This window comes from Suricata suricatta, chromosome 11 (assembly GCF_006229205.1).
Source record: "Suricata suricatta isolate VVHF042 chromosome 11, meerkat_22Aug2017_6uvM2_HiC, whole genome shotgun sequence".
In the NCBI taxonomy this organism is placed as follows: Eukaryota; Metazoa; Chordata; class Mammalia; order Carnivora; family Herpestidae; genus Suricata; species Suricata suricatta.
In genome coordinates, this window is record NC_043710.1 from 72,249,757 (window position 1) to 72,260,248 (window position 10,492).

Here is a 10,492-nt window from a genome sequence, read left to right on the forward strand (position 1 = left end):
TCTTTTTTTTTTAAGTTTATTTATTTTTGAGAGACAGAGTGAGTGGGGGAGGAGCAGAGAGAAAGACACAGAATCCGGAGCAGGCTCCAGCCTCTGAGCTGTTAGCACAGAGCCAGAGGCGGGCTTGAACTCATGTACTGTAAGGCTATGACCTGCGCCCAAGTCAGGTGCTTAACCAACTGAGCCACCCAGGCACCCCTGTAAATCTTGTTAAAATGAAGATTCCAATTCAGCAGGTTTGAGGCGGAGCCTGAGATTCCGCATTTCTAATAGGCTCTCAGGTGATGCTGATGTGATGGCTGGTCCTGGGAGGCAGCGGGAGATACGAGGATCCACAGGGCTTCCGGTCTAAGCAGACTAGCCCCGAATCCTATCCTCCACAGACCCAGCATCTACACCTATTTATAGAGCAATTGCTCCGAAGAAGAACCAAGGGCTGACCAAAAACAGCTTCTGCACAGCCAAAGATAGAGACCACAGTGGAAAGGGATAGTACTAAGGGTCTGGGAGTAGATTCGTCCCTCCTGGGGCACAGAAAAAAAAAAAAAGAAGAGGTTTGAAAGGGCAGCTAGAATATAAAGAAGTGGCTTGCTGCCAAACAATGAGGGGCCTGCTAGAACTCTCTCTAGGGCAGACCGGGGCTGGTGAGCGGAGGCTTCTTTCCCTTTCCACCTTAACAGCATGAATTGGAGCAGGGATCCAGGAACCATAGCCCCCGCTGCCCCAGTGAGCCCTGGGCGCTGGCCTGCCCCAGCTCACGCCATCCCACCAAGGTGGCTTCAGCACACCAGGACACCCCTGGTCAGCACTCACTACAGCTCCAGCGGTTCACCAAGGGTACAAGGGCAAAGCACCTAGCACACTCCAGTCCGCACCACTTGGGCGCCAGCTGCCCCCCACGGGCTGCCCTCTGCGCAAAGCTCCTTCAAGAACCCTGGCCTGTTCCTGCCTCCAGTCCAGCCACCCGCCAGGGCCTGCTTCCTGCCGAGCAGCGCAGGACACCCCAGCCTGCACCCACTTCAGCTTGAGCTGTCCTGCCAGGGTGCCCTCTGTGCAGAGAGCCCCCCACAGGCATGGCCTCCCCATCATCATACACTGGATGAACCTGCATGGACACATCGACGTCACCCGAAGTCCATGTTTACATTGACATTCGCTCTCCATGTTGTGCATTCTGTGGGCTTTGTGAATGTGTGACATGAATCCATCATTATGATATCACACAGAGTCAAAAATCCTCTGAGCTCTGCGTATTCTTCTCCCCCAACCCCCAAACCCCGGCAACTACTGATCTTTTTACTGTTTCCATAGTTTGGCCTTTTCCAGAATGTCACATGGTTGAAATCATACAGTATATAGCCTTTCAGACTGGCTTCTTTCACTTAGTAGCATACATTTAAAGTTTCTCTGGGTCTTTTCAAGGATTGATGGCTCATTTCTTTTGTGTTGGTGTTGTTGTTGTCGTTGTTAAGTTTATTCATTTTGAGAGAGAGTGGGGGAGGGGCAAAGAAAGAGAGAATCCCAAGAAAATCCCATTCCCAACACAGGGTTCAAAATCATGAACCATGAGATCATGACCCGAGCCTAAGTCAAGAGCTGGACGCTTGACCAACTGAGCCACCCAGGTGCCCCAATAGCTCATTTCATTTTAGTGCCAAACAATACCCGACTGTCTGGATGTACCACAGTTTACTTATCAATTCACCTACCAAAGGACACCTTGATTGCAAGATTCAGCATTTTCCATGTCTCTAACTGTAAGTGCACACCCAGGGAAGAAAGAAATGCAGTGGGTGCTGCTGTGAGGAGCGCTAGGGAGCAGGCTGAGGGATCCTAGGGGAGTTCCCATTATCTCTGTGCTGTCCGTGGAGTCAGAGGCGAGCCTGCCTGAGAGACACAAACGGACAATTCCGCTCAGTTCTGCTCACAGAAAAGGGGCTCCTTTTCCAGCAGATCTGATTCTTGCTCTTTCTGTTGCATAACATACCCGCCCACCCTCACCTCCTGCAAGTGACAGAAACCATGGAAGGAGAAGGGTCCAGAGAATCAGTTCCTCACACAGGCTCCAAGACCTGGTCTTCACTGGCCTCCTTGACCCCCAGTTAGGATGACGGGTTGATGAATAATAGTGAAGCTTTTTTCATTACAGCTGGGCTCAGTTTTCCAGAAGGGGAAATGGCCCCCCATCAGTTCCCTGGCAAGTAGGTAAGTGGCAGAGCTCTGAAGTAAAGGAGATTGTTTCTCAAGTTTCCCACCTCCGGGGACCTGGGTGGCTCGGTTCGTTAAGCATCTGACTCTTGGTTTTGACTCAGGTCATGATCTCACGGCTTCATGGATTCAAGCCCCACGTCAGGCTCTCTGCTTGAGATTCCCTCTCTGTCTCTCCCTCTCTGACCCACCCTGACCTGTGCTGTCTCCATCTCTCCAAAATAAATAAATAAACTTAAAAAAACAGTCTCCCAACTCTCTCTCTCTCTCTCTCTCTCTCTCTCTCTCTCTCTCTCTCTCTCTCTCATCTCTTGGTACATCCTCCCTGAACTCAGAAACCACATCTTTATCCTTTCTTGGGCTCTTCTATCGAAATGTCCAATGACTTCTTGATTTTACCTGGGTGTTAGAAAAGAATTAGATAGTTCATCAGTCACTGATGAACCTCTAATTCCCTCTAAGTAGTTAGGGTTTCTAGAGAGGATATTTAATAATACAAAAAATATCTGGTTGTTTTCTCAACTTGTTATTTCTTCTTTTAACCCTTTGGTCAACATACATTCTAAGTACCTACGAGACGCTAAGGTACTCTAAGTGCTAAGGATATACATGGGTGCATACGTAGGTACAGTACACAAATCTTGCTGTAAAAACAGGTCAGTCTGGTAGGGAAGGATGTAAGAGGAGGTAGTGGTGGGATTCAGGCCATGGAAATTAATGTAACAAGACTTGGAGTTCTGTTTTGGAACAACTGTGGAAAAATAAGTAAACGTTTGTCTAAACTATACAAAGAACTTTATGTAGCTTGTGACTTTGTATGTCAGGATAGCAGCAGACATACTGCTTATATACTGATGCCTTTAGGATATCTGAGCCCAAAAAGTAAGCATTTCCAGTTCTGCCTTCCCCACCTGGCTTTCTCACCAGCTGAGCTAAAAAAAAAAAAAACTGCCTTGATCTTAGCTCTTACAGCCCTCCTGCTCATGTTTGAAGTCTACGGAAGTTCTGCTTACAATCTGATTTAATAGTAGGATTTTTAAGAGTACTGAATGATGGAAGATAATGCTACTTAGCATGGTTCTGGGCACATAGTAAGGACATAAAAGCTGCCTGAGCAAATTACTGTTTGTTAATTAGGAGCGCCTGGGTGGTTCAGTCCGTTAAGCATCTAACCTCTGCTCAGGTCATGATCTCACCATTTGTGAGTTCAAGCCCCACGTGAGACAGATCCTGGAGCCTGCTTCAGATTCCATGTTCCCCTCTCTCTCTGCCCCTTTCCCCTTAAAAATAAATAAACATTAAAAAAATTTTAAGAAAAAAAAATTAAAATGCATGGGACTTGCATTGCAGACAAAAGAATAAATTCATCCTAAAGCAAGTAAGTCACCTGCATGTCAATAGTGTAAGAAAATTGTGTCTCAGGTGCCCGTGAATGTCTCTTTAGGCTGCTTGCATTAAACCAGAAAGGGTCACCTTCCCAGTCATCTTCCTGCCCTTCTATGGCTTGACCCACTGACATGGGAGAGCATGTTTTTTCATTACAGAGGGAAATAACTGATGGGAATAATTCATATCTTTAAAAAAAATCCCCATTTTCATTTGCTACAGCGTATGCTCTTTGCATATAAGCAAAACATATTTACATTTCCACTTAGTTAATAGTTACTGCATTTCTATTTGTTGCCTTAGATAACCAAAATGAAGTGATATTTACAATATCATTCTTGTGATTATCAAAACTTACCTGTTTCATCTTACGTGGTAAAAACAACAAAACAACAACAACAACAACAACAACAACAACGCTACTAAACACAAGCTATGAAAACGATGTGATTTCCCAGAGGGCAGGTGGGAGGAGAGGCTGGGTGAATTAGGTGATGGGGACTGAGAAGTGTACTTTTTGTGATTAGCACCCGGTGTTCTATGGAAGTGTTGAATCACTATGTTGCACACCTGAAACTAACGTTACATTGTGTGTTAACTGCACCGGAAGTAAAATAAAAATAAAACTTAAAGAGATGTGATTTATTTCTGTGTACTTTCAGCAGATAGGTTCTTTATTCTGCCTTCCGTAATTGTGCAAAGGCAGCATCATAGCTTTTATTACTGTATCGAAAACCTTAAGATTTTAGAATGAGTGAGAGACTATTGAATATCCTTTTAATGAAAGGGAAAGCTCCAGGCTGGAGGTTACTCTTTCTAGGCTCTTTTACAACTCTGTAGAGGTAGAAATTAACTTAGTAGCAAACTGACAGCAATGCAAGAAATTCTTGTCTACAAGAATGTAAATTTGATGTGCCCCATTGGAATAAAACTAACTATTGCTCCATCCACAAAACAAGTTTTGCAAATTCATTTCAACGTTTGTTTGCTGCCTTATAATTTGTGCATATAGTGAGTTAAAATCTTTGACACATGTTCGTTTTCTGAGAGTCATGATTCTTATTAATTCTTGAAAATTACCCTTTGACATCCCATTTAATTTGCACAAATTTTCAGTTAGTTAGTAATTGTATTGAATTGTAAATTCAGCAATTAGTAAGATGTGGAATAGAAATGTGGCCTTTTGCCATTTTGGTTGGCATAGCAAGACAGGCACAAAATATTTAGAACTTGAAAGCTGGAAAATGCTGGACTAAAATCCAACCCAACAGTAATAAGTTCCTTTCACCCGAATTTCCAGTTTATCTGATAGTAATTCATGTTCAGCCTATTGAGAGTGGTTAATAGGTAAGTAGGGAGCAATTGTCATGGGGAGCCAGAAAGAGCTTATATAATAAAACCCATTTAGAATGAGACAGATTTCAGTGAGTAGCTGAATAAGTACAATACTTTATTTAAAAAAAGGCAAAAATCAACTATAAGGTAAGCTTGGTTATAAAACATTTTATGGCACATAGTAAAATGGCTTTTGCCATACCAAAAGTTGTGTAGCACTTCCAAAAACAAAACCACAGAAGACTAGGCTCTGACAAGATTTATAGCAAACTGTACTCTGGTAATCCATCCTGATGGTGGTCCGTGCTGAGAGGAGACATTTCCCGGAGCAACAGAACACCCTGGGCAGATTGCCAAACAGCAAGGCTCAATGCAGAACTCTTGGTATGTTGGCCAGAATGAGGGAACCGGAAGTATTTGTTGAATGAAGAACAGATGAACAACCCGGGGACCATCGTCAGAAGTCAGAGCTTCACGTTCAGGTCTGCAAGCCATGGCAGGCATCGACTATGGTTTAGAAGGCCAAGTGTTTCATGCATCTACCCATGTCTGCTACTATCCAGGGTAGTTGTGAAAACATGATATGAATTTGCTTAAAGGGGATGAAGTTATTGTATTTTTTTTTTGGTATTTGCATTTTTCCTCTGGATAAAAGAAAGAAGTATGGCAACTGTAATGAGGTGGCCTTATTATAGTTTTAAAAGAGGAATGTCATGTTCAAAAATGTCTGAATTATTATTATTTCTTCAAGTATGCTAAGCCCCACTCTTCCTTCTCTCCTTTTGGATCTTCGTGGTACAAATGCTAGATCTAGTTTTCCACCAGTCCCTGAAGCTCTGTTCACTTCTTTTCCATCTCTTTTCTTTCCATTGTTCAAGTTCACAATTTCTGTTCTGTCATCAAGTTCACTGATTCTTTCCTCTGTCATATTCATTCTGATACTGAGTCCATCCAGTGAGTTTTCCAAAAGTCAGTAATTATATTTTTCTGTTCTAAAATTTCCATTTTGTTCCCCTATACCTTCTATTTCTTTGCTGAGACTGTTTTATCTTTTGTTTCAAGCATGTCTGTAATTTCTCATTTTATGGTAGATGTTTAAAAATCCCTCTTAACTAATGCCAATATCTGTATTATCTCAGTGTGGCATTTGTTGACTATCTTTTCTAATTCAAATTGAGATGATTCTAGGTTTGACAAGTGGGTTTTATTGCAGCCTAGACAGTTTGGACATTATGTTGTGAGATCCTAGCACCTAGTTTTCTTTTTGCAGGCAGTCATCTTGTTTGGGTGTAGCGTACAGGTCTGGATGGGGCTGAAGTTTCGTTCCCTGTTCAGTCCCACTAAAAGCCCCTGGTGAAACTGAAGCATTAACTCTCGCTGCCTCATTGCCTTTGGCAAAGGGTGGAGGTCCTGCTCCCCACTGGGCCTCTCTGACGGGGGTAGGGGGGGTGGGGATGGAGGGATCAAGACTGTCAATTAGCTCTGCCTTGTCCAGTCTCAGGTTCCCTGGTGGTGAAAGCAGAGTACCCTTGGGTAAATTCTGTTATAGCTTTTATTTTTTCTCTTATATTTCCCATCTTCTTATCCTCTTTCGCTTCATGGTCTGGGAGATTTACTTGACTTTAGCAATTTTTCTGATGAATTATTTTATTTTGGCAATTATTTTTAATTTTATTATATTCTTTGTCATTTTTCACAACATCTTATTCTGTTTGTAACAGCAGTATTTTATCAAATCTTCCAAAATAACACTGTCTAGATTTTTTAAAGTATAATCTGTTCTCAGAATTATGTCTATTTCTTCTGGGCTCATTCCTGCCCATCCCCCTACCCCTACTGCTGTTTGCTTATGTTGGCCTTTCTCTTCCATCTTGATGTTTTCCTCATTTGTCTGATGATTCTTGGTTGTCTATTCATATTTAAGAATGATTTCTGGAGGTGGATGGTGTAAGTTTCTTTGCCACTTATAGGAGAGCCTTTTTTAAACAAGTGTCTCCTTTGAATGGGAAGCTCCGTGCATGTGGGCAGGGCATCTGAGAAGGGCAATAATCTGAGAAATGACCTGAGAAGATTGACTTTTGGGTTCTTGGGCAAGAATCTGGCTATTTGGTTTGCTCACCAAGTACCAGAATGAAGAGGACTAGTCTGAGGTGACAATATTCCTCCCAGGAAGTTCCTTCCATTTATTTAAGAAAACTTTTTCTCTATCTTTTTTTCTGTGTGTGTGTGTATGCCTGTGTGCACGCGCATGTGTATGTCCTAGATGTTGTAGCGAAATTGAATTAACATTGAAATTCTCATTGCAAAACTGACTTTGTACTCTTCTCTGGAGGACTTAATTAGCAATAAAATGTTACAAAAATCTTAATTGTCTAAATAATCCTTGAATTTAGAGACATGTGGGACTGTTTGGTCTTCCCTTACTATGGCCAAAAAGATTTTAGGCATATGTTTTCAAGGATCTGAACTTTGGTTCAAAATGTCCTGAATAATGAAAACCCTTTAAGATTTTCAGAAGTAATTAACTCAGTCCTCTTGCTTTGGGCTGAAATCTTTAAACCTTTTGTGAACATCTTAAGATTATGCACTCCCTCTCCCAGTAATGCATTTCCATGCCTCTTACACTAGTGGGAATTTCTCTTTTACATCTGACCTGCTCCACTTTGAGCTTGTCTCCTTTCTTTTGTCTCCTGACATGTTTTAAGGAGAGTAGAACAGCTTGGAAGCATTCACATAATTACCTAACAAAGTTACTACTTCATTGTCTGACTTTTGAAAAATGCCAAAAGCTATTATCATTAAAGTTGAATAATGTCATAGGATGATAATTAATTTGATCCTTAAGTGTTCAGTGTCATTTCCCTCCACTAAGAAGCAATCAAATATAATATGTATTGCATTAGTCGGGAGGATGGGATTTCATGTTGGTCAGAACTGGGTTTTCATCCTGGCTTCACTACTTCTGAGCATTGTCTCCTCAGTTACTTGCTTCACTCTCTTAAGACTCGGTTAAGGGTATTACAAGGGTGGACCCTCTTGCCTTGGGCAATGTGTGCCCTTCTATTGTCTCAAACCTGCGTCCTTACATTCCCCCCTCTGTCTTGTAACTGACCCAATCCTGGGTCAGCTGAGTTACCATTGTACCCCTAAAGCCTGGCATAGCCCTCTCTGGTGTAAGGGGAATTTCTTACCCTGTAAAGGGCATAGGGAAGGAGAGTTTACCCAATTTCCGCCAGTCTCCATGTTTAATTTGGTGAGGGTCTCCTTTAGGGTTTCTAATATCTGGTGCTGCCTGGTTTACAAAAGTAAGAATGACAGCCAATTTCTTCAGGATCCTTGGGTGTATAAGTGCAATACGCCTTTATGATTCTTTCTACATTCTAACCTTAGCCAAATTGGTTGGCCATCTAGTGGCCACCTGTGGACCCCCCATTAGAGTCTGGTGGTAAAGGAGTAGGCTCCCCTTACCTTTTGCCGTGTTGAAATCCCATTCCTAAGGGCAGGCCTAGAAATAGAAGCTATAGGTAATCAGTTATTCCTTAAGGCTAGTTACACCCTATGTGAGGGTCCTGGGTCTACTCTGTGATTGGTTAACACTCTAAATGTTGTAATTGGATAAACCTGCTGTCAATAATATTGTATAATAATTGGATCACTGTACCTATGTCACAATTTCCTGTAACTCCCCCTTCCCAAACTCATAAAAGCCCTATCCCACCTTTAAAAAAAAAAAGAAAGAAATTAAGACTAAACCAGAAGGATACAGTGTGGAAAAAAACACATAGAAAATGAATGAAAGAAAATCGAAAATGAAAACTATTTTTTAATCAGAGGAAATATATTAACAACTTTCAAGAGAGAGTGACAAATACAAAAATGGACAAAGAAGATCTAACATACAGATACTAGGAGTCCCTGAAGAATAAAATCAGAGCAAAAGAATAGAACATATGCAAATTTTTTAATTAAAAAAAAAACAAAATAAAAAAAGTCACCACCTGACACTATCAACTTAAAATGACCAATATCAAGAAAAATCTTAGCAAAATCTATAAACTTTCAAGAAAAAGGGGAAAAAAATCCTTTGGGCATCTACTAAAAAAGATCGTGTGACTTACAATGGAAATAAGTTAGATTTATACAAGGCTTTTAACAGAAATATATTTTATTCCTAAAGAAAATAGATAGCAACACTGAGAATAAAAACATAAGCAATGGTTTTCCTATTCACTAAAATTGACTTTAAAGTATACTGGCCACAAATGAACTGTTATCAACATGCAAGAATGAATGGAATACTAATCTAAAAGGCCCCTCCTGAGGAATTTACTACAGAATAAGTTTCGAACAACCTAAATGAATGAAAGAGTAAGACTAAACAAGAGCTTGAGGGGGAGAGTATATTATGGAATGGATGTTTGGATAATGTAGCTATCATAATGTAGATTGAGATGTGATCAGAATGGCAAGAACTATGTCACATACCAAGAACCTGGAACGAATATTATGTTTCACAATAAAGCATTTAATTTGAAGTCAAAAAAAAAAAAAAGACTCAGTTACCTCTTTTGTGAATTGGGATAGTAACGCTGTCTCCCTTATATGGCTGTGAGATGTAAACAACATATTGCCTATAAAAAGGGCCCCACACATTGCAGGTACCCCATATCCATTTGTTTTTAGTTTATTAAACTGAGCAATGAAATATTGTGTAACTGATAATGATCCTTATGAATCATCTAAGAGAAAATTTGTCATTCTTATTGCTCTATGTGGCCAAATTTGAAAGCAATAACGGGGATTTTGTTTATTTATTTACTTTAAAAAATATTTATTTAATTTTAGAAGCAGAGAGAATATGTTGAATGTCTTTATAAAGTTTAAGCAATTTTTATTCTCAATTACTTCTGGCTTTGCTCGTTTCACAGAAGTCAAGTGACCTTAAGTCTTGCTGAGCCTCACTGTGAAAGACCTTCAGACAATGACGCTTGTGGGGTGGCAACTGTCAGCTACCACTGGCAAAATGGCTATTGGAAGTAATTTGAATAACTCTAGAATATTCTTTTCTCTGCATTGGATGTCCATTAATGGAGTCTAGTGGAGGGGCAAGGTAGCAGTGTAGAGCTAGCGTGCAAGATATAAATCCAAGGAGTGAGACAGCACTACAGTCAGACTGCCAAAGGACACAAATTCTCAGGGGTCAGAAGCTGTTGGAAGCAAGAATGGGAACCTCCATCTGTTTCTGCTGGTGCCACTCTGGGCTCTCACGTAGAGCGCTGCTTATGTTAGGCCACCCAGCTTTGCCACCAAAGGATGAAGCTGGAACCCTTCAGAAATAAAGGAGCATAGTCAATGTAAACATACAATGATCACACAATGATCTCTCACATTTGTTGTTTCCGAAATTGTGAACAGATAACTAGGCTAAAAAGTCTACTAAAAGATTTTTAGGAGACACAAGATTATTCCAAGATTTGTATGGAAAAGTAAAGGTACTAAATAGCTAAAACAATTTTTTACAAGAAAAATAAAGTTGTAGAAATCAGTCTACCAAGTTTCAAGA